This window comes from Bidens hawaiensis, unplaced genomic scaffold, assembly GCF_021521415.1.
Source record: "Bidens hawaiensis isolate Kalapana, Puna unplaced genomic scaffold, B.hawaiensis_p1.1 tig00011662_1, whole genome shotgun sequence".
Taxonomy (NCBI): Eukaryota; Viridiplantae; Streptophyta; class Magnoliopsida; order Asterales; family Asteraceae; genus Bidens; species Bidens hawaiensis.
The window spans coordinates 626,334-652,216 of record NW_027491919.1 but is presented as its reverse complement, the minus strand read 5'-3'; the positions used below and the strand labels follow the sequence as shown (position 1 = coordinate 652,216).

Genomic DNA, 25,883 nt, shown 5'->3' with positions numbered 1-25,883 from the left:
AAAGTATGGAATGGGCCTTAGGTCCATGGGCTTAAGGGAGTATAAATACCCCTTAAACCCTAATCCTTTCCATTTTTATCCATCTCTACACCATAGCCTACACCATAAAAAACACACACAAACACCATCCTATATCCCGAACCAAGATACGAAAGCGAAATCCTGAGCTTGTGGTGCTAGAACGTCGTGACGAACCAAAACAACATCAAGACTAGACCGTGTCCGTAAACCGAATCGTTTCAGGTACGTTTATAATTAGAAATTGTTCATTTAGGTTCGGATTTGTTTGGGTAATCTTAGATCTGTATGAATGTGACGAAAACGAATCAAACGAACCAATTCTCAGTGCAATTCATTAACAATATATAGGATATATGAACAGATTATGAGCCGCACCTATATGCATCAATCGCATCCTTTAAAACGTAATATTTGGATGAATGGATGGTTAGGGTTTGTAGGCGCTGCTAATCCGAGTTTAATGATACCTAAATCATGTTATTTCATCGCGAAATGAGGGTTTAATTGTATATCTGATGAAGGTTGATTGCGTATGTTCTTGACGATTTTGACTTTAACCCTTGAGTCAATGATCTAGATAAGAATTGTTGATAGTTCGTTATGGTTGATCATTCGTTACGCGTTCATAACGAATGGGACACATTGGTGTGACTTGATAACGAATGTGCCCTTAATTCGTTATCTACCCATTCGTTAACTAAGATAGCGAATCTGGTAATTCGTTATATGCTCATTCGCTATGCTAAGATAACGAATCAAGTCATGTTCAGATAACGAATCGGAATGACGAACCAGATGATGACAAGATGACGAACTAGGATAACGAACCACACCATGTTAAGATAACGAACCAGAATAATGAATCAACTAACGAATCAGATCATGAAAGATAAAGAATCAAGCTTAATTCGTTATAGCAAACGAGTTAGCAAATTAGATGATAATTTAACGTCCTAATGGAAAATGTGTTAAGAGAGTTAATGAAAATAAAATTTTTCTAAGCTGACCTGGCAGCTTAACCCCAGCCACGGGCTCTGCCCCATGGACCCCGCTAGGGGCTGCCGCCCCTAGAACCCCGATGCCAGGGGCAGCCCCTGGACCCCGTTCATTGAGGGTTATAGTTAAACTAGAAATACGATATGGATATTGATAGTAATTAATACGCGTAATTGTTATACAGTTAGTAGCGCACATAAAGGAAAGGAATAACCATTAACAGTGAACGTAACCGAGTTCATGTGGGTTTCTAGCCCCATTTCCTTGTTATGTTTTCTGGGCTGTGTGCATACTCGATGTGATAGTTAATACACTTACCTTGAATGGTAAGTGTATGCCATGTATGTTTTATATGTTAATTATGTATATCTTGAATGTGAACGAAATCTTGTCGGTACGTGAATGATCTTCGGATATTTCCCGTATTGACAGGGAGGTATGTATATAATAGATGAATGTGTATGATATATATACGTACAACATATGAATATGTATGAATGAGTAAAGAATGTATATGTACGTTACGGGTATGTAAAGACATAATGTACGAAAATGAAGAAGTAAAGGATCAGACCCTAATAATATCTGAGATAGAGAAGAAATGGATCAGACTCTAATAATATCTGAGATAGAGAAGTAAATAGGGATCATACCCTACTAATATCTGAGATAGACAAGAAAGGTATCAGAACTTAATAACATTTGAGATAGACAAAGGAAAAAGGGATCAGACCCTAATAATATCTGAGATAGAAAAGGAAGGGATCAGACCCTAATAATATATGAGATATAAAGGACAGTAATTATATAGTATGAAGGTAATAAAGTATGCACGTATGTATGAAGTTATGTAATGAAAGTAAACTAGTAAAGTAATTATTATGTATCTTCGGATGCATAAATGGAGGTAAGTGTACGTATTATATGATGTGTGATTAACTAGAACTCACTCAACGTAGCTGACTTTTATTATGCACGCAGGTGAGTAGGATGAGACAGCTGGCTTGAGCGGGGACATATGGCAGAAGAATAAGAGTCTGGCATCTGAAGACGCATGATGTTTTATATTTAATGTTTTAATTTTGAAAGACAAGAATGTTTTAAGACAAGTTATGAATTATTATGTAATGTTTATGAAAGTTTTATAATTCGTGTAAAGTTTTAATTAACTCTGATATTTAGAACTGTGTTTATGAGTAAATCCAATGTCCAATGTAAGGCACCGTGAACAGGGCCTTACATATATACAGGTTTAAGTTCATGAGAGAAAATGATATTATTGAGAGAAGTGCGAGAAGTCATCTCAACCAATAAAAATTTTTCCTTTTATTTTTCCTTTTAATTAATTACAAGGGTACAATGGTAAACATTCAAAAAAAAATTTTATTTGGAAAGAATTAACTCGCATTAATTAAAGCCTAACAACCTACACCAATCATAATAATAACCTTCACATTATCATATTAATCTACACAAATCATACTATAATCTATATCGATCCTAACAATAACCTACACGTTATTCATATTAACCTACACATACCATATTATTAACCTACACATTATTCATATTAACCTACATATTATTCATATTTTAGTCAAACGTGATTTTATAGGTAACAAAACTCTATTTACAACACATATACATACGCAACTAAAACTTTCCCTACACAGATTCATTGTAACATACTTAAATTATAATCCTTGTAAAAATATGAAATTTGTACCTGCACAATCTTACATTTCACATACACACAATTAATCATACATAGGTTTGTATATATTTTATACATAAAATATGAACTTTTATTATTATTATTTATGTAATTAAGCTAAATTGGGAAAGTGTCAGATTAATTAATTAGTATAATTATCTTTGTTTAATTAAATTTAGTAGGTTACATAACAAATATTTACCATTATATTCGTCATCATTAAAACTTTTCATATATCAGTTTCCAATTTATTACATAATTGCTACTATAATTCTGGATCATTGATTTGACCAAATCAATGGTTCAAGATCACTTCTTGCAATAATCTCATTTCTCTCCTTAACCATCCCCTATATATATATATATATATATATATATATATATATATAGAGAGAGAGAGAGAGAGAGAGAGAGAATCAAGAGAGAACTCCTTTTTAGAGAGAGAACTAGAGAATTAATAATAAAGTATTTTTAATTTAATTAGAAAAAATATTTTTCATTTTTTTTCTCTCATACTTCTTATATGTTGTTACTCTTCACCACAAAAAAATATAAAAGTAATAAATAAATTAAAAAAACTCGTTGTAATGCATATATGCAATACGTTGACTTTTTGTTAATGCATATGTGCACTAGTGTGTATTTTTATATGTGCAATATTGTTGATTAGCATATATGCAATTGTTTGTATTGTATATGTACAACAGTGTTATATTATATAAAAAAATAAAAAAATCGATATAGTGCATATGTGCGTTAGTGTTGTATTACATATATGCGATAGTGTGTATTGCATACAATTATTAGTGTTTTATATTCATATATTTAATAGTGTGTATTGTATAATTCAATTGTGTTGTATTTATGCAATAAAACACTATTGTATATATGCAATAGGCATTAGTGCATATATGCACTAGGCCGACAAGTTTTTTTGTTTTTTTTATTATCAATATCATCTTATTAAAAGGAGGAAAGAAAAAAAAATCACAAAATATTTTTTTAAATAGTTAAAAAAAATTATTTACTAGTTCTCCAGTTCCCTCTTTAAGAGGAGTTCTCTCTAGATCCCATATATATATAGACACACACATACACACACACACACATACATATAGGGTAAGGATCCTAAGAGAACCACTTGAAAATTGAGAAATTTGAGCACCATTTTAGACCACTAAATAAAACCTTTAAAAAATTATAAATCTAAAAATAACAAAATTTTAAAAAAGTAAAAATACCAAAATTTTTATATTTCATTCCGGTTTCATAAAAAAACTTCGTATTATACACATGTGTATAATTTCATTTAATATCTATTTACGTAACGTAAACACATGTACATTATTATTTACCTTAAATTGTACATATGTGTATAATAAAAAAACATTTATATACATATATGTATATATTATACATATATGTTTAATTTAGCTAAGCAGAGATATATATATTTTTTTTATAAAACTGGGATGATAAATAAGAGTTTTTGTTTTTTACTTTTTTTAATTTTTGCGTGTTTTTTTTTATTATTATTATATTTTTATTTTTTGTGCTTCAAAATGGTTCTCAAAGTTCTCAATTTCAAAATAGTTCTCACATAACCCAATAATATATATACTATATTATAATACATATAGGAAGGACGATAGGATAATTTTACCAAAAACTCTTAATTTAAGAGGTACAAGTGATTAATGCCAATGTACAAATATGATGAAGCTTATGGCTTAACATGTTCTGCTAACGGGAAACCCGAGGAAAATTTGAAATCCCGCCCATATGAGTTTCCTGCTTCTCTCACCTAAACATTTTCAGATCAGTGTCTCTCTTTCTCTCAATTTTCAGATGGTGGTGTTAATTTGTCATCTCTCCTGGCGCAGATCAAGTGGAAACCTCATAACAGTAGACAGATTTATTGCTTCTGGTAAGTAATTACTCCAATTAAACGATGAATCTTGCAATAAAATGTTTTTAGTTACGAAATCATTTCCTTCTTTCATGATTTATGAAGCCTTGAGGTGGGTTTGAAGACTAAATGCCCTGGTTTATGACAGGAAGGTGTTCATATTTTGGCTATTAATTATGGTTCTTCTAGGTGTTCCTGTATCGCCAACTAAAACTTGTTAGTTTGCTATCTTTACTAATTTATTTATATTTTATGTTTGTGTTGCTCCATTGATCATTGATATTTAATCTTTTGTATTTTGTTCCAGCCTGCAAAATGGTTCTTCGGTTCTCACCCGGTTTAAAGTACAACTTGCTTGCTCCAAGTTGAAATTACTTCTGATTGTTCGTTTAGTTTTTGGTTACCTACATAAAATTGATTATCCTTATTTCAACCTTAACTGGCAGCTTTTTGTTTCCATTTCATGTTTCATGTTTCATGTTTTTTACATCAAAATGTCCATTCTGGCTATAATTTGTGGTTTAAAAATAATTAGTTTTAATGAATAAGAAATTAGAAATAAATATGTATGCTAACCAGTAACCCAACAGAGAAAAGGACTTGGAGTAGTTTAGAAATGTATTATGTATATATTTAATTATGCATAGCTGTGAATTTGTTTTTTTTTTAAATAGTAGGTGAATACAACTACTAATATCATAGGCAAGAATTTGATTTACAAAAGACGTTGCTGACTTTTCTGTTACTAAATTCTGCATAGGTAAGAATTTGCTATAACAGTAGAAAAATAATCAATCAATCATCAATGAAGTTTATCTTTTAATAGTTCTCTACCACTGTTATCCTTGCAACCTTGGTTAATTTTTGAAGAATTTGAAGATCTTTATCACAAAACAGGTGAGGTCTCGATTATTACGAGTATGATTATTTGTATGTTTAAAATTTTGACTTATGGCATTAAATTTTATACAGTGTCCATGGCTGGATCGAAGGGGGTCATCCCAGATGCAATTTGCCCAACAAAGCCACAAGGTAGTTAAGATAAAGAGTGCATGCCATCTATTCGATGAAATGTCTGATTGAAAAAAAAAAAGATTACAAACCCAAAAATTTGAAACTTTGATGGTTACAGGAGAGGGATTAAGTCTGATATGGGAACTTAGGAGCCATGTAAAATGTTTCAAGATGTGGTTGCAACATGCTTATTTTTATGTTGTTCAGAACGGAGAAACCGATACATGTATCCCGCTACAGATAGTTCATCAATGGGCGATTGTTGCTGAGAGTGAAAAGGATTGAAGAATTCGTCTTCAGTAGAGGCAGCAGGAGTGTCGACAGCAGTTGACGAGGAAGGTTGACATTCATCGTACTGCGGTCGTTGCACAAAATTTTCTTCCTCATCATAAAGAATCTTCATAGCTATTTTCTCATCAACTTCTGCACAATCCAAGTAAGGCAAATTAAAAGATTTAAAAAGCTTATCATAATCGAGAGCCCCAGCGGGTCCTGTGCTTGGTTTTGGTGATTTGTAACTTGTGATGTCAGTGTTACACACCACCTCAACCTTGCTGGTCGATAAATTAAAGACTCGTCTGTTGGGTGTCCCAACAACATATCCGACTAAAATACCTTCGTCGGCTATCTCACCAAATTTTGAGTTCGTCTTTAATATCGAACACGGGGACCCGAATGGTTCGAGACCATTTAAGTTAGGCTTTCTACCATGCATAAGTTCATAACATGTTTTATTCAATCTTTTAACAGTTAAAACTCGATTAAGGATATAACAGGTTGTTGCAACAGCTTCAGCCCAGAACACCACAGGAAGTTTAGCATCAGCCAGCATGGTTCTGGCTCCTTCAATTAGCGTTCTGTTCTTCCTCTCAGCCACCCCATTTTGTTGCGGAGTATACGGAGCGCTGTACTGGTGGTCTATTCCTTTCTGTAAGCAGAATATCTCCATCTGATAGTTTTTGAACTCTGTCCCATTGTCACTCCTGATGTATTTAACCTTTCTTCCCATAATATTCTCAACCTTGGTAATCAAGTTAATTACCAACTGAACCGTTTCATCATTTGTCTTCAGGAAATATACCCAAGAATATCGAGAGAAATCATCAGTTATCACCAAGCAGTAGGATGTTCCACCTAGGCTTTTTACATTCACGGGACCGAAGAGATCAATGTGAAGTAGGTCTAGGGTACTGACTATTGAATTGATCTTCTTGGTGTGATGAGGTTTCTTGTGTTGCTTTCCTTTTTTGCACGATAAGCATTGGTCTTCAAAGTTGAAATTTTTTAAGGGAACACCAAGCACCAGCCCATTCTTGACAATGTAGTTCATTTTTCGAAGATGTATATGCCCCATTCTTCGATGCCATAACTCGGACTCCGATTCAGTTGCTTTTGACAGAAGACATGATTCTTCTGTTGCTATCTCAGTCGACCTCATGTCCATTACATATGTATTCTTTCCCTTGGAGCCTTCATCACTATCCATGCCTCTGGTATCTTGAAACCAGGATACAGTACAATCGCTTCATTTTTGGTAAAGTGCACAGTGTAATCTTTGTCACAGATCTGAGACACACTTAGCAAATTATGCTTCAGCTCTTCAACGAAATTCACCTTTTCTAACTTCATTTTACCATTAGTCACCGTCCCAATTCCAGTAATTCTACCACCACTCTCTCCAGCAAAACTTACTCTACCTCCCTGAACAGGTTTCCATTCGTGTAACAAATTCTTGTTACCAGTCATGTGCCGGGAACAGCCGCTATCCACAACCCATAGATTGTTTGCAGCCCTGTTCAACTGTTCCTGCACGATTAAAGCAAAGGATTAAAATCTAGGGACCCAAGACCTATTGGTCTTGGGTCGATTAAATATGTTAAAAGGCATCCCGTACTTTGGCTGTCCAGAGTTAGTATTAGTATGATTTCTGTAAGTCCTAAAAGGATACATTCTTGTAGATTGACTATGGGGCCATCCAAACCTTCGTGAATTAAATGAATTGTACCCAATGGTTTGGTTGTTAACAGGGAAAAACTGAGATTGACATCTTTGAAATCTTGGTTTAGTCCAATGTCTGAACATTGGTAAATTTGCGTTCTGTCTATTATAATAATTACGGTTTGGTTTATTCTCAGTTTTCGGATGCCTCATACCTCTGAATCTCTGATCTAGAGGGCAATCAGCAATCAGGTGTCCTATTTGATTACATCTGAAACAACTCTTGTGTTCAACTTTCGTCTCAACAGTTGTTTTAGATGTTGAGGTTGCATTACTGCCCGTTTGTCTAATATATGGTGGGACATACGGGTTTAGTAGAGAATTCTTTTCAGTTGGTTTATGGTCCTCTCCACGTTTTAGTAACACTACCTCTTCTTTTGTCTCACTAGACTCGGATGTTTTGTCCGAATTTGATGAGACAGAACTAGGAACAGAAATCTTAACATTCGAAACAAGCTTACTTGTTTCGCTTTTACTAACTTCTGGTTTTCTCTTCTAACACTTCATAGCTAAGATCAAGTACTTGTATTTTTTCAGCTAGACTGGCTTCAAGACTTCTGATATCTTTTTCACTAGCTTTTATTTTTACCGAGTAACTGTTTTCTCTAGTTTTAGTGTAATGATGATCTTCTTTTAATGTTTTAAATTGAGCATCCAAACTAACAAACTGATCAGTTATTGTTTTCAATTGTTCAGACAGATTTTCACATTTCGTACAAGGGAGTTTAGAACTTACCTCAGAAAGCTGATCGTTCACTTCTGCCATGTAAGCTTGATTTTCTCCAGTCACTTTCTCACTTCCTGCAGTTTCGATGTTCACCAAATTTGCCTGTTCGAAGTCTTTCTCAACTTGTAGATTCCAGTTATACCCGCTATTGTGTCTAGATACCATAGTCTTATTTTCACTACCACCACCACTCTGTTGTGTAGACCTGTTTTGACTGCGTTCTACTCTGTCATTTGTGCATTCTTTAGCAAAGTGGCCATTCTGTTGACAGTTATAACACCGGACTTTTGACTTATCAAAACCTGGTCTTTCACCAACGAATTTTCTACCAGTCTTCTTCATAAACCTTTTAACTCTTCTTACTATCATTGCCATCTGCCACTGCAGATCCATCTCTTCTAGATCATCAGCATCAATCTGATCATAGTCTTCATCCAAAGTTGCGGGATCGACTATTTTTCCTTTGATGTAGTTTTCATAAGAAGCAATGAAAGATTCATAGAGAGCAAACTGCTGTTCAGCAGATTTAACACTCATGGGCATCTGAGAGTATTTGTTGTTCGGAACACTTGAGGAAAAACTACCCTTTGTTGCTTGAGGTTTAGAAGCATTTGTTCCACCAGCTACGAAACACACATCACCATTCATGTTGAGAGTTACATGACCTTCATGAGTTGAGTTAGCGCTCGAGTCTCCCTTTGAGTAGTAAGCAGATGATTCTGACTTTGAACTTGAACTTGAATTAACTTTCGTACCATACATTCCCGGATCCTGAACCTGATCAGTTGGTGTCTCTTTTCGAACCATGTTAAGTTCAAAAGTTCGTAGTTTATTGACTGCTGTTTCCAAGTCAATGTTGGCAAACTCTTTATCTTCTCTCATCAAGACAGTGTACATTTCCCATTTCGGTGGGAGAGCATCAAGAAGTTTTTCTACGATCTCCTCTTCTTTGTAAACAATGGAATAATTGTTGAGTTCGGTCCTCAGGTGATAATATCTTGTGATGATATCATCAAGTGATTCATTCTTCAAATACTTGAACACCGAGAATTGGGTTTTGAGTAGCTTAATCTTGGATGCACGTATCCCCACATTACCTTCATATCGGTTTTCAAACGCTTCCCATAGCTCTCTGGCGGTTTTATATTTTCCGAAGGTGTGAAGAATCTCTTGTGGAAGTGCCATTGTTATCGCAGCATGAGCTTTGCTTTCAGCCTCATACATCTTCTTTTCTTCCTCTTCCATTTTATTGTACTTCTTAATTTGGTCATGACCCTCAAACAAGGCCGTTGGTGGAATGTATCCATCTTGAATGCACACCTACACCTTAGCATCTTGATATTTCACATACTGCTCAAACCGATCTTTCCAAGCCACGAAATCGGTTCCCTTAAGCATTTTCGGTGCCTTAGTAGCTGAACCTGCTTCCACCTCCATTTTTACCAGTTCCGTAATATTTATGGAAGTCATCTTTTATAGAAGTATGAAACGAAAACACAAAGAAACCAAAATTTTTTTTTTATTTTTTTTATTTTTTTTGAACAATACCAGTAGGCGAAGTTAAACTTAACTTCGCTTAAGTCTTAACTTCGCTTGATTTTTTAACTTCTCTTTCTTCTCAACTTCGCCTGATTAGGCGAAGTTGTGGATAACTTCGCTTAAGTTAAGCGAACTTGTGAGGTAGGCGAAGTTGTTAATAACTTCGCTTAACCTTATATCTTCGCCTAAACCCTACAAACAGTGGCGGCAACTTCGCCTGATGAACACAACGTTTTTGCAGGTTTGATTTTGATGTTTTGCGAGGTATGCGAAGGTGTAATGGGTTGTTTTTGGTGGAGTGAGGTGAGTAGGACACAAAAACTCGGTATTACAACGTAAACTCGTCCCGCGAATAGTCGAACGGAACGATTTCTACACCCGTGTGATAATCCCGAACCACACAATCACGAGCAAATGCTCTGATACCAATTGTAGGTTCCCAGCCGGATCTACACGGAAATATCTCGTTCTACGTAGGTGCGGAATCCCTACGTAAGACGATACGAGTGTAGAATCGATATACGTTAAACACAAGCAAACACACGTTACAATAACCAAAGAACACGTTGTATTGCAACTAATAACACGTGATATATCAATCACCGATTACACGAACTGAACAACTGATTACAAACAAGCCGTAACCTAACACTTATATCATTCGACAACTTCGCCTAACATGCTAGGCGAAGTTGTCACTAACTTCGCTTGTTCCACAAGTTCGCCTATATCAGGCGAACTTGTGAGACAACTTCGCTTAATCATAAATACAAAACATACTAACTCGATTACAGACACTAGATACTTAACTACTGACATCATGCACCAACAGCATGGTCGGGGACGGGATCGATAGAGGGAAAGCTATGCTCGTCGAAGACGACATGCCTAGAAAGATATATTTTTCTGGTTTGGACATCAAGGCACCGATAGCCTCGAAACTGAGACGGGTATCCAAGAAAAATACATCGAGCGGACCGAGGATGGAGTTTGTTTGGTTGGGTGGCAGATAAGTTTGGATAGCATGCGCAACCGAACACCCGGAGATGGTCATATGTAGGGTGTCGATGGAACAAGGCATAGGTTGGGGTGAAAAAATTTAAGCGTTTAGTGGGGAGGATGTTGTGTAGGTATGTTGCGGTGTGAAGGGCATCGATCCAAAACGAGGGTGAGAGGTGATCATGAATAAGTAACGACCGAACGATGTCGTTTAGGCGACGAATCATACGCTCGGCCTTCCCGTTTTGAGGGGATGTTTGCGGGCACGTAAAACGGAAGACGAGACCATTAAAATTTGCAAAGTTGTGAAATTGATTGTTATCGAATTCGCCTCCTAAGTCACATTGAAAGGATTTAATATTTGTGTGAAACTGAGTTTGAATTAGTTTGTGAAATTTAGCAAATTTGGTAAAAGCTTCTGATTTGAACTTTAATGGATACACCCACACGTATTGAGTAAAGTTGTCGATTAAAACCATATAGTATTGTAGCCAGTTTTGCTTATTATTGGAGATGTCCAAAGATCACATTGTATTATATAAAAAGGTGCAAGAGTAAATGAGTTTGAATCAAAAAAAGGCAATCTTTTACTGTTTGATAATTGGCAAGAATGACAAAAGAAATCAGAAATATGTTTATCACAAGAAATAAATGAACGACTAGAAAGTAATTTTAAGACTTGAGCGCCCGGATGTCCAAGACGATCATGCCATTTATTCCTTGATGTAGACAAAAAAGCATACAGAGGTGTGGTGAACGGGTATAGGTCCCCGGTTCTATCATGACGAGAAAGGATCCTTCCAGTCTTGAAGTCCTTCACAGAAAAACCAAACGGGTCAAAATCAATGTTAAACCAATTGTCACATGAAAACTTTCAAACAGATAAAAGGCGATATGTTAAGGCGATATGTACGGTTGGGGGTGGTATGAAAGCTATTACCCGAACCTTTACTTGGTAAGGAGTGTCCATTACCAACAAATATTTGACCATTAAAAGACATAGGTACATAAGATTGAATCTTACCCGGGTCGGCGGTAAGGTGTGATGATGCGCCAGAGTCCATAAACCATGGTTGTTCCGGGTTGTTAAGAGTCATGGTGTTAAATGCGGCGCCGAGTTGGGTTGGACAAAACTGGTTTCGGCTAAAATCAGATCCAAACCAATTCCCCTGTTTTCGGCTAAAATCAGATCCAAACCAATTCAATACAAACTCAATCCAAATACCAAATCCAGTTCATCAAACCTGCTCAATACCTTAACAAACCACAATTCACTCAAATTCAATCCATATTCAAACACATTCGCACTGAATTTGTCCAAAACCAAACCGAAACCAAATAATACCAAATTAATATCAATCAGTCCTTAATTAACCAATTAACTTATGAATCAAGAGCAATCGAATCCCCGAAAGCTCTGATACCACTTGTGAAACCCTCAGATCTAACTCAAATCTAAGATCTAATAACAATTTAGGATCTAGTTCATTGTTGCTCTTAGTACTTATCTATACTATCTTATAATACATATAGGAAGGGTAGAATGGTCATTTCACCAAAACTCTTAAAATTAAGAGTTTTACATATTGATAAGCACAAGGTACAAGATCTTGAAGCATACAAGCCTATTAAGTAATAAACAGCTGGTGACAATTTGAAATCCCGCGTATACTACATCATTCTCTCCTATGCATTATTCAAAATTGAAACCCTAACCTCCTTTCAAAATTCAAACACTTTCTCTATATCTCTCTTAAACTTCTCCTACACAAGCGAATCTTCGTCATTTGACCTTCAATCGCAGGATTCTTCAATTGTTTCACGTTCAATTTATATTTTATATGATATATCTCTTAACCATCGATGAAACCCTTATAGACCGGTATCCAAACTACTTGCTGGCCGGTAACTTCAACTCTAATAAAAAAATCATAGATCGTAAGTTCATCTTCTTCTTTACATCTCACACTGATACAGTTCGTCTATTAATCAGTTTTGTTGCCATCTTTATATTTCATACTTTTTTTGAGGTCATGTCAACAAAGTTGCTCGATTTGACAGGGTTGAATCCTTAATTGCAGCTATGGTTGCTCGGTTTATGGTCTTTTTCACCGTATCAAAGGTAATATCAAAGCAATTTCCACTTACAGTTGTTTGGGTTCATTAACTGGACTTTCTAATTCTTTAAAGTTTGTTGCAGATGAGGATCAAATCCACTTGTTTGATGCCTGACTTCAACCCTTGATGACTATAGTCACACGTAAGATGAGGATCAAATCCAACCATTGAAGCATTCGAGATTGAGCTTGATGTCTAGATCATACTTTTAGTGCCTACATATTCAACAAAATCCATTTGTAACTAGGAAACGTAGGTTTAAATCATAATATATAGTGCCAATTTCAATGTTTATTTGGGTGATCCCGTGATAATCATTACCAATTAATTTCAGGTGCTGAACATTTGGAACTGCTTGCGTTGCTGATACAGGTAGACGACTCTCGAAAGTGCTGAAATATATGATACTTTACTAATATTATTTTCTATTTTGTTTTAACACAAATGCTTTGAACTGCTGAAAGACAATGGAACTATAATTTTTCTATGTGAAGTTTTCATTTTTTTTATTTATGTAGGTGTAAACTAATTTTGATACATTACTTATTTATAAAATTAGATAAAATCTGTTATCAGTTAAAAAAATTACAAATCTTTCGCTTGAAAGAAGTGAAGTTGTGTTTTGCCTTAACAAATGATGTTTCAAGTTGGTTGCCAAACTATGATGTTTTTAAAAGTCAAATTGGTAATTCAGTTAAAGTCAAAACTATAATTTTTTAATGTCAAACTGGTAACTTGGTTAAAGTCAAACTATTAACTTTTTAAGTCGAACTGTCATTTTTGTGATTTGGTTAAAGTCAAACTGCCAATTTGAAACTAGAAACGCAGTTGACATCGTTACTTGGTATTTTCATAACTGCAGTGAAACTATGAAAGTAATATTACATGGAATGAAATTTATTTGTATCTAAATTGCCTGGATCAATATATTTTACCCTTAATCTTCTTTAAGCTATGAAATTTAATATTTAATTTATCTTTTTATACCTACCTTTCTTTAAAGTTTGATATTTAATTGATTGGGTGCATATTAAGTGTTGATTTTAGGCTTTGGCCGTACATTTAATATAGTTATAGCAACATTTTCCAATATTGAATTGTGGTTGAGTGATTATGAAGTATAAAGATATTAATTTTGGTTCATTGATGTGCAGGAGAGAGGAGGAAATATGAACATGAGTGGTTTATTTCCCCAATTTGAGATTTGCAGTCACACTCATTGATATAAACCCTTCCACAGGTTCATGGTTCTCATTTTGCTCTTAAGATTGATCATAAATAGTGCATGTAGTATATTGATATTTGTTTGGATAGTAGAACTTATTGCAAATTTATATTGGTTTATGTATACTAGACAATCTTAATTAAATTTTAAGGCTTCTTTATATGTTTCATGTGAACTAGACAATCTTAATTTATTTCTTTATGATTGTCTGGTTCATGTATACTAGACAATCTTAATTAAATTTTAAGGCTTCGTTTTATGTTTTATGATTCATTGTTTCTTTTTTCAATATCTTTTTTTTGAAGTGGTAAAATGACGTACCTTTTATTTTTGTTAACCCGTTTCATATATCACACCATGGTTATTAGTTAGTGTTAGATGGTTATTTATTCTTTTTATGAAGATTTTTTTATTTTGTTCACAAATTGGGGTTTTATGCATTTAAACTTTGTTTTGTTTTTTGTGAATAGCACCTGAACATAGATGTAATTAGCTAAATTATTATCAAACAATTTGAATTATTAATGTAAGTAATTAGCTAAACATGGATGTGCCAGTTTTCTTTTATAATACATATATAATTGTGGACTCCATTTGGTTCATTGTGTGAAGTACATATGGTGGAAATCAGTCTATTCTTATTAGGTCAGTTCATTTTTTCTTTGTGGGTGTTTGGATCATGCTTTTAAAGATACTAACATTGATTATTTGGATTATTAGTTTTAACCACACTTTCCATGATCCCCTTTATATTTCACTTTTACTGATTAGCATGTTTGTGTAGCGCTAAAAGTGGATTTAGGAGGCCGAAACAACAAAATTTGCAATGCAGTATCTTGCATCAGAAGACGACACAAGAATTTTCAAAAGGTTTAGTTTCCAGTTTTTTCCCTCTAATTCTTCGGTGAGTTTCATTTTTTTCTTAAACTAATTATTTATATCCCCATCATTATAGGTTGAAGCTTTAGCAATCTATTTGACTCAGAGGGAGAGGGAGAGGGAGTTATACAAGAATAAGTTGAGGTTAAAACAATTTCAAGCTTTCTATAGCAGGGTTTTGAAAGTATGATGTGGTATGCACAAACTGTAATGTTTTACAAAGAAACAAAATCTAGCACTTCAGTTCAGCCAAAACATTTCATTTTTACTAAACAGTTAATGAATTTTGTTTGACCTGTTTAGTATGATCAACTTATGATCAATTGATAGGCTTAATTTTATTATTAATTTTAATATGCAGTTTAATCAAACCAATAATCTAGAGGTCTTCAATCAATCAATCAATCATACCCAGTAAAATCCCACCGACAGCAGAGCTATAGGTAGGGTCTGGGGAGGGTGGGATGTAGGCACACCGTACCTCTATCCAAAGGAATAAAGAGGTGGCTTCCAGAGAGACCCTCGGCTCTAAGAACATGTGTATGAAGCAAAAAAAAGGAAATCAAAGTTTAACAGTTATATAAAAAACTACTACTAATTATAATAATATTAATAATAAGGTCACAGTTTAACCGCAATATAAAAGCTAATAATAATAATAATAAAATCATCATCATCATCATCATCGTACTCAGTATATCCCACCAATAGCAATGCTATGGTAGGGTCTGAGGAGGGTAAGATGTAGACAGCCTTACCTCTATCCCATAGGGATAGAGAGGCTGCTTCCGGTGAGACCCCCGGCTCGAATAATAATAATAAAATATGTAAGGGAAATACCATTATGGTATGTGACCTAAATAAGTTAAGTCTAAGCCCTAAGGTATAGCTGTTAATATGCAGTTTAATCAAACCAATAATCTAGAGGTCTTCAATGGTAATTAAAAGATAAGGCGTGAAATAGCTGTTGGTTGCGTAGCAAGGTACGTAATGGTAATTGATGTTCTTTTCAGCTTTGCTTCATTTCTTACACAATTTTAATGTTGTTGATGAGTTATCTTTTATTTATTTAGCAAATCTGCAAGGAGTTATCGCCCACTACAAAGGTTTCTATTTTCATAGTGTTTGCTTATGATTTACATTAGTATGACAATGCCCTTGAATTAATACTTTTAGTCTTTTTGTTGCTTTGGTATCCAACAACCACGAAGCATTGAGTTGTCTCCCATAATACATTAACTTATGGAAAGGCTCAAATACACGGTAACCAGGTTCCAATAAGCTTACACAAATGTTTGTTTGTTTGTTTACCTTGTTATGGTTAGGTGTATATGCTCATTTCCTTGTTTGTATAGTATTTTAGGTGTCTGATTTGTCCTTATAATGTCAAAGGTTTTTGGTTTAGGTGCCCACTTCTTTTACTTTGATGCCTTGGCCTACGTTTAGACCACTTTTAAGACTCTCATATTGCGTTTGCCTCAATTTTTGTTGATTGTTTGGAATTCTGAATACCTGATGAAGGCCAATGCTCTGGTTTGTATATGAATGATATGTAATTGGTAAGTAATTGTCTGTTTCTTAAAATTTGTTTTATTAATCCAATGTGATATTGTTTTCAGGTTACAACTGATATTGTTTAATATTGATTATAAGGTACCTTCTTTGGCCCGTGATGGTGTGATCCCATTAGTAAAAGGCTGAAGGCTAAAAGGGTAATTTGTTGAACCAATGTTCGTGAGCTTTAATATACGGTTATGTAAATGAACCGAATGAAGATTAATGAGGCTTGTTTGTGTTTGTTCGGTTATTTCTAACCGAATAAATGAATTAACACGGCTTGATTTAAAGAGTTTTCTTATTCATGTTCGTTCGTTAAAAAAATGAACACAAATCAGGTTTCATTATCATATGCTAATCTTCTGTAAGTTTTACTAAACTATCCCTGATGATATATGATTGGGAAAATACTTTTCCATCCACCACATGCTGGTATATGGGGGCTATTAATATAATGATTTTTGAATCGTTATCATCGGGCTAATTTTGGACATAGCACTTTTTTTTTGTAGAATACTGTTTGACCTCTAATATGTCAAATTGCAGATTGTTGATAGTTGCAGAATACAACATTATTATTAGAGAATAAAGTACTATTCAGATTGCGCTGATACTAGTCATTTCTTGAATGTTTAAATTGGTAACAGTTTATGTGTTCATTTCACATCATATAAACACAGGGGCATTTTTGTCAAATTGAAAAATATAGATCAAAACAATAAATTTATTTTCAAATGTATTTTCATTGATTTAGTACATTGCAAAAGGTTGTATATCTTAGCCTTTTAGCTGAGATCTAATGGAGTATACCAGTGATTTTCAAATGTTTTGTCTAATTATTTTTATTTTTTATATTAAATGCGGTTTTTCTTCTGGTTTTGAACTGGTTCAAGCGGTTTTTGCTGGTTTGACTGGTAGGTCTGGTTAGCATATATGTAACTGAACTACTGACATTGGCGGTTCTCGGTTGGACCAGCCTCTTTGGTCTGTATTTATAAGCAACCGAATTACTTTATTTAGCACTTGTGGTTGTGAATCATGAATATATATTGATTTCCTACTTTTCATTCATAATATGTATGGTGTTTCTCTTTGGAACATGACACGATATGTAAAAAATATAAATGAGTATTGTGTTGAAAGTTGTAGCCGCCACCGCATCGCACGCGCAACTACTAGTATGTTGTATATATGTTTTGGTATTAGTTGTATAGATGTGTATGTATATTATGGAAGGATTAATTAGATGAAGCTTGAGAGGAAGTCTGGATAGAGGTTCATTACGTTATCTCAAAAACTTAAATTAAACAGAGGATGCACCTCTATAAATAGGAAGATGGGTCTAGTTTGTTACACATTCCGTAACGAACTAGCCTCCCACTTCGTTACAAAACAAACAAATAAACAAACTTAACGAATCACCCCCTGATTCGTTAAACATCCTTAACGAATCAGGAGGTAACTTAACTTATGGTCTAGTTCGTTAAACATCCTTGACAAACTAGACTGTTCCACTAACGAACTAACTTAATTAATATAAATAACTTTTACACTAATAAACGATAAATACAAAACGATAATTACAAAGACTCGAGATGCAAAACCATGTACAAACATAATCCATAACCTCAGGATCACTCACTTTCACACCTCGCAAATTCTTAATACCTTTAAGCCCCAACAAATATGGAAATCTGATTTTATCGAAAGATTTTGTAGAAAGATCGGCTTTTTGTTCGTTGGTGTGAATTTTGTCTATGGTTATCAACTTCTTTTCGTAGCAATCACGAATGAAGTGATACCGTGTTTCAATATGTTTAGTTTTAGAGTGATTTACTGGATATTTTGTTATGTAGATAGCATCAGAGTTATTTAAAAAAATAGTAGTAAGAAATTTCAAACCGTAATCGTGCATATGATGTTGTATCCAGAAAACCTGAGAACATCAACAGGAGGCAGCCACATACTCAGCTTCACAGGTAGATAGCGATACTGTTGTCTACTTCTTACACTGCCATGTCACCAACTTTCTACCAAAGAATTGACAACCGGTAGTGGTAGACTTAGCGTTCAGCTTAATAAGCTCTTATCTCAAATATATCGTCTCGTGGGTACCAAAGACTGGCCCATGGAAGTATCCGCATTACTAATGTCAAGTGAGAGACTTTTGGAGTGGATTGATATCAGGTGCACAAATAGGTAGGATACATGATGTCTGGCCTTGATGCAGTAGGGTACATGAGAGAGCCAATCATGGAACGATAAAGCATCTCGTCAACCTTCTCCTCGGTGGGATCAGGACCAATTTCATGATTAAGAGGGATAAGAGTGCTGATCGGTGTTGAGTCAACCGTATTGAACTTCTCGAGATTATCTTTGACATACTTTGTCTGGTGAATAAAGATACCATCAGACATCTGTTCGACTTTCCAACCCAAGAAAAACTTCAGTTCTCCCATAGCGCTCATCTCGAACTTTGATTTCATTACTTCCTCAAATTCCTTGCACAGAACATCGTTTTTCGACCCAAAGATGATATTGACAACGTAGACCTGAACTATCAGTAAATGACCATCTACTTCCTTTGTGAAGAGTGTACAATCTATGGTGCCACGAACAAAGTTATTGTCTAACAAGTGTTGAGACAATGTTTCATACCAAGCGCTCAAAACTTAATGTAATCCGTAAAGAGCTTTGTCGAGCAAATACACCTTGTCTTTGTGGATCGGGTTGAAAAACCCCAGTGGTTGTCCCACATAGACTTCTTCACCCAATTTTCCGTTAAGGAAAGCAGACTTCATATCTAGCTGATAAAACTTGAATCCTTTACAAGATGCAAAAGCCAAGAAAATTTTGATTGCCCTATGTCTAGCAACGGGAGCATAGACTTCATTGTTTTTGATTCCTTCCCTTTGATTAAATCCAAGAACCACCTATCGAACTTTGTTTTTGATAATGAATCCATCTTTGTCCCATTTACACTTGAAAACCCACTTGGTATTTATGCACATTTTGTCATCAGGTAGATCAACAATTTTCAACACACCAAGATTCTCAAACTATAATAACTCTTCTTGCATCACATTTACCCAACTTTCTTCTGTCAAAGCTTACTTATATGTATTTGGTTTGATTTGTGAGAAAACACATTTGAACAAGAATCGATTTTGAAGATGAGAGACCTGTGTATAATAACAACGAAGGCTTTGGTCGATTTAACTTCGAGTTCTGTTGGGTATTATATTTTAGACCGAAGCATCGAATCGTTACTCGTTTATAATAAGAAATTAAAGAAAGATAACAAGATATTATAACGAGTAATTGAATCATTTGACGGGTGAAATATTATATTATATTTATTCCTTTGGTCTTATCCAAGTGGCGGTGGAGTGAAGACCAAAGCACAAGACTAGTATTAATAATTGATTTAAGTCATTTTCTTAGGTCATGTGTGCATTGTGAGATTTATTATTGTATAAGGAGAGTTTTCCCCCGGGGAAGACCTCTCCCCGGGTGGCCGTTCCTTTGTATGTATGAATGTATGTATGAGTGTTCTTCATGAAGATCATTCGGTTAATGAAATCATACTACTACATCTATCTATTGTGTTTCGATTAAATACAATTGTTCATCCTACTTTATTGATTGTTGTTAATCGAATAGAACTCAACATCCGTCCATTATTATCGTTCAAGAGTGAATACATGTTCTATTCGATCCTAACCCGGAACCGAGCTCCACCGTTAATACCGATTATTCACGCTTTAGCATCGGGGCTCGGTTCTCACAATTTGTATCAGAGCTTGTTCTTGCTATACGGGTGAAGAAATTGTTGTTGATTGAAGATCTGAAGAAGAACGATGACGTAAGCAGAACACTGTTTCATTAAAGAGTGACATCAGCTGCTCTGTTCTTCATTTCTGTCCAGATCTACAACTTACCGGTGTTTTCTTTTCCTTATTTTGTTCAAAGTTTGCATCTTTATTGATTAATCTTGCTCAAATCAAACCAGATACATCAGATTTGAAGATTTGATTCTCAGATATGTTTATTTTCAAAATCGGATTTTTACTCTGTTTTTCACTGATTTACTGTTTTTGCCTTTCTAAAATACCAAAATGTCTGGTTTAGAGGAGCAAGTAGTTTCCACTAATAAGATTCCTAGACTGTATGGGCAGGAAAACTTCACCAAATGGAAAGTTTTATTTGAAGCTGCTGTGTGCTACAACGATGTAGACATGTGGAACTCGATAAAAAATGGTCCACAAGCAGCTGATGGTGCAAGTGCTACTGCTGCTGTGCAAGATAGGATGAGGAAAGTGGATGACAGGGCCTTAGCCATAATTAAGCTAGGACTGTCTTGGGAAATACTTACCAAGGTTGCTCATCACACTACAGCTAAGGCTATGTATGATGCAATTCTAGAGATGTTTGAGGGGAACACTGAGCTAAATAACATAAAGAAACAAAGGCTCAAGCAACAGCTTGAGAGATTCAAATACAAGGATGGAGAAAGATTGAAGACAGTCCTTGACATATTTTTGGCTATAGTGAACGACCGAAGAACAACTAACTATGTGATGACCGATTTTTGACTTGAACACCAAGTTGCTCAATTCAATGTCGAAGGAATGGTACACTGCCTGCAAGTTCATCCTTCAAAAGCCCAACTTTGATCAATTAAAGGTGGATGATGTAGTGTGCTTCCTTCAGGCTGCTGAGATAGAGATGATCGAGAATGAAATGATCAAAGAAGAGAAGCCATGTTTCCAGGTGACCAATGCTCTTATTGCACCTATGGGAAACTTGTCTACTAAAAACCAACAACAAATTGCCATCATAGAGGAACCAACCGAACATGGTGTTGATACGCCTAAATCATTTGTTTGTGGCAGATCGAGTCACCAAGGAACCAGTCAAGGTTCAATGTCCAACTTATGATGACAATGACTCTGCCTCAATGGCAAGTGGACATGTCATCTACTCTGGTGGAAACAATGGTTAAGCAAATGTAACTCAAGCACTCTTCTCAATGTTCACAGAGTCCTATAATGCATTTGTGGCCAAGATCTTAATCCACACAAGTGTCATACAAGATGATCTAGAACAAATAGATGCTGATGACCTTGAGGATATGGATTTAAAGTGGCAGGCTGCAATGCTTGCACTCAGAAGCAAGAGGTTGTTCAACAGGAATGGTAGATCTTTGGTTTCTGGTCCAAATGAGAGGATTGGGTTTGATAAGTCCAAGACAATATGTTACAATTGCCAACACTGGATGTTTGCAAGAGAATGCAATCAGCCCAGAAATTTTCAAATGAATCAGTACCAGAATAAACAACAGAGAAATCAGATGCAATATCAGCAGAATTACCAACAGAACCATCCAAGAAACAACAACTTTAACAACAACAATCCCAACTTCAACAACTATCAACAGCTCTAAATGAATAATCAACAAGTTGTGACTCAGAATCAAAACTTCTAAAGAAACCAACTCCCTCAAAGTGTTCAAAATAACACCAACAGGAACAATCAAAATCAACCAAGAAATCAGGGGAATGTAGCTGTGGCTACACAACAAGAAGGGGATTTTGATTGGAGAGATCATGCTGATGACATCACAAAGGCTAATGTTGCTTTTTGGCAAAGATTGAGAATGAGGCTGGAACATCATCTTCTCAAGTACACTCATCTCCTACAACTGAATTACATGAAATAGTTAATGCTTTAACTATAAAAGTAGGCAAGATTTAGGGTGAGTGTTTCAGAAAACAAAGCATCATTAATGGGTATGAAGAAAGTGATGTAATCAATGAGGAGAAAATCAGAAGTTTGGAAGATGACTGTGTAAGTAGCTATAGAGCTCAGCAGAGATACGTCACTGAAATAGATGGATTAAAGAAGATGTTGGTTGAAGATAAGGTGAAGAAAACAAAGTTACAAATTGAAACTGAGTTTCTAAAGAACTTGGTTTCCACAGAAAAATTTGTGGTATCTTGAACCAAGTTAATGAGAAAGATAAGTACAAGGATGTTCCACCACCATTCAAAAACAACTTTTTGCCAAAGGTTGACAAAGAAAAGAGGGATGGATATCTTCAGCAATTTAGAGAGGTATTTCAAAACAAAGAAGAATTCATTGACCTTTACAAGAAAGTTGAAGTGAGTGAAGAGGGAGAGTTTGTAGTGAAAGATGTAAGAGAGGAAAAGTCAGTAGGAGTGCAAGTCTCAGAAAATGACTTTGATTCCGATGATCTGTATATTGATGATTAAGTGACTTGAGTGATCGGATCACTGAAGAAGAGATTCAAGCTGCTGAAAAGGGAAGGAGAAAGAAGAAAGCTGAATCAATTGACAAATTGCTTCAACTACCACCAATAACACCAAAGATGAAGAAACTGAATGAAAGAATGAGAAGAGAACATGTGTCCTTTGACATATGTGAAAGATCAAAAGTGAGCTATAATGCACTAAGGCCACCAAGCAAGGCTGTTTTGCAAAGAATCAGTGACAACAACAAGAAAAGGGTCACTGATATAATTGTTGGTGACAACTTCATTCCAGTTTACCCAGTTTTCTCAAGCCATGAAGTCTTTGATATTGGGGAAGTTGAAACTATGGATGAATATGAAAAGAGGCAGTCAAGGCATAAGCCTAGATGAAGAGCCTATGAGTATGAAGAAAATCATCTTTATAAAAGGCAAGACTGAAAGGCAAGATATCAAGATAGATGAATTTGTTCCTTTTTCAATTGACTTTGATGGTCTGAAGACTCAGAAGACACTTGGGGTTGATCCACCAAGACCAAGTGAAATATTCAAGAAAGGGAATGACCATGAAAGGTTCAAAGGAAAGTATGATGCAAGAAACGTGATGAGTATAGACATCACACTGATACTTTTAATGAAAGACAAAACTTTAAGCCATTCCATGTTCCCAATGAGACAAAGTTTGGTTAGAACTTTGTACTTTATAAACAGAAGTATGAGGAATACTTGGGAAAGGGAAAGGTGTGAGGAAAGGAGAATATGAGTGAAAATGATAAGATAGTTGCAGAAAAGGTTCATAAAGAAAAGAAAATTGATTTGAAGGCTAAGAAAGTTGCTGCTAAACAAGGTAGAAGAAGCAAATCTCCTAAGAAGTCTGAGTCTGTAGTGAAAAAGAACTTTCAACCTTTGAGAATCATTCCCAAACAAGACTCAAAATCAGTGATGTCTGAGGATTCTCAAGGATCACCAAGTAGTGAAAAGAGAAGAAACAATGGTATCTTTACTAGGAAGAAATCAACTGAACTAACCGGTGATGAAAAGTTTCTGTTGAAAAATAGTTATGAACCTCAAGGATTCCTTTGGAAACCTAAGGTTGAATATAAGAAGGAGAAGATTGTTGATGAGAGAGAGTATTCAAGTAAAAAGGACAATGTTGTTCAAGAATGTGACAATGTAGTGGCTGATTGTTATAGCACAACTTCATTTGTGAAAAATCCAAGAGAATGTGGATATGAAACTGATAATTCAGATAACATTGAAGTTACCCATGAAGATCCTGAATCAATAACACTCACACCCAATGCTGCCACTAAAAATGAATATGATGATTTGCAAGTTAAGATAGCTTGCACTTCATTATCCAACTAATCACTCTCTTTTAATGTGCAGGAACAGTCTGCTTCACCGAATGAAGTATGGTATTTGGATAGTGGATGTTCCAGGCACATGACTTGTGACAAAAGGATGCTTGTTACTTGAATACTCCAAATACAGTCTGCTTCACCGAATGAAGAGAAGTTTGAGGGACCAGTGGCATTTGGCAGTGATGAGAATGGAGGTAAAATTGTTGGAAAGGGTATCTTGACAAATGGTAGTCACATTTGACAATGTTTTCTATGTTGAAGGACTTTAATATAATCTTTTGAGCATATCCCAGATGTGTGATAAGGGTTATAAAGTTGATTTTGATGATTCTCACTGTTTCATCTTAAGACCTGAATATGTTATTCCACATGAGATGATCATGATAATGGCCCCAAGAAATGGCAATTTGTATGAACTTAACATGAAGGATGCTGTTTCAAGGGGTGGTGCATGTTTTGTATCTAAAGCCACTGAAAATGAGTCAAAATTGTGGCATAGAAAGTTGTGTCATGTCAATTTGAAGAATATGAACAAACTAGTCAAAGGTGGGCATGTCATTGGCTTATCTACTAGAGAGTTCAAATTGGATGACAATTGTATCTCATGTCAAAAAGGAAAGCAGCACAAGTCTTCTCACAAGACTAAACTCATCAATTCAATTGATCAAGTGCTTGAATTGCTTCACATGGATCTCTTTGGTCCTGTGAGTGTGCCAAGCATTGGAAAGAAAAGATACTGTCCTGTGATCATTTATGATTTCTCAAGATATACTTGGGTTTATTCCCTAAATACAAAGGATGAGGCTGCTGAGTTAATCATGAACTGTGTAAACAGGATTGAGAATAAACTGGATAAAAGGGTTAAAGTGATGAGAAGTGACAATGGTACCGAGTTAAAAAATGGAGTTATTGAAGAATTTTGCAACAACAAAGGAATACTTCGGCAATTTTCAGCTCCTAGAACTCCTGAACAGAATGGTGTTGCTGAAAAGAGAAACATAACACTCATTGAAGCAGCAGAACCATGCTAGATGATGTTAATCTGCCTGTCACTTTTTGAGCAGAAGCCATTAACACAGCTTGCTATGTTCAGAGCAGGGTACTAATCAACAAAAGTCACAACAAGACTCCTTCTGAAATCTTTTATAAAAGAAAGCCCTACATCAAGTTTTTCAAAGCCTTTGGATGCAAATGTTCTCTTTTGAACACCAAGGATTACTTGAACAAGTTTCAAGCAAAATCCCTAGACTGTTTCTTTGTTGGCTACTCTACACTCAAAGGCCTACAAAATATATGTGAAAGATCATTTAGTGGTAATTGAGTCCTCATATGTTGTCTTCAATGAAAATAAATTTAACATAGTTGATGGAGCAGCATGGCTCTTTGATTTAGAGAAATTGATCATGTCTTTCAAGATCTATACTGAAGATTTTGATGAATCATTTTACAAAACCAGTGTGATTAAAGAGTCAAATAAGAAAACATTGGATTTGGATAAATTGTGGAAAAAGGTTGCTGATAAAGAAAGTGAATATACATTCATAAAGGATCC

At 35.1% G+C, this 25,883-nt stretch overlaps 1 long non-coding RNA gene across 3 annotated transcripts; it reads left to right on the top strand.

Moving 5' to 3' along the window:
• Positions 1-15,014: 15,014 nt before the first annotated feature.
• LOC143538669 (uncharacterized) lies at positions 15,015-16,302 on the top strand. 3 transcript variants are annotated; one of them, XR_013136286.1, is made up of 4 exons: positions 15,015-15,130; positions 15,216-15,333; positions 16,067-16,122; positions 16,213-16,297. It is a non-coding gene; the product is annotated as an uncharacterized LOC143538669 (long non-coding RNA). The 3 variants fall into 3 exon arrangements; XR_013136287.1 differs by having other exon boundaries at positions 16,067-16,132; positions 16,213-16,287; XR_013136285.1 differs by having other exon boundaries at positions 16,067-16,302.
• The last annotated feature ends 9,581 nt before the right edge of the window (positions 16,303-25,883 follow it).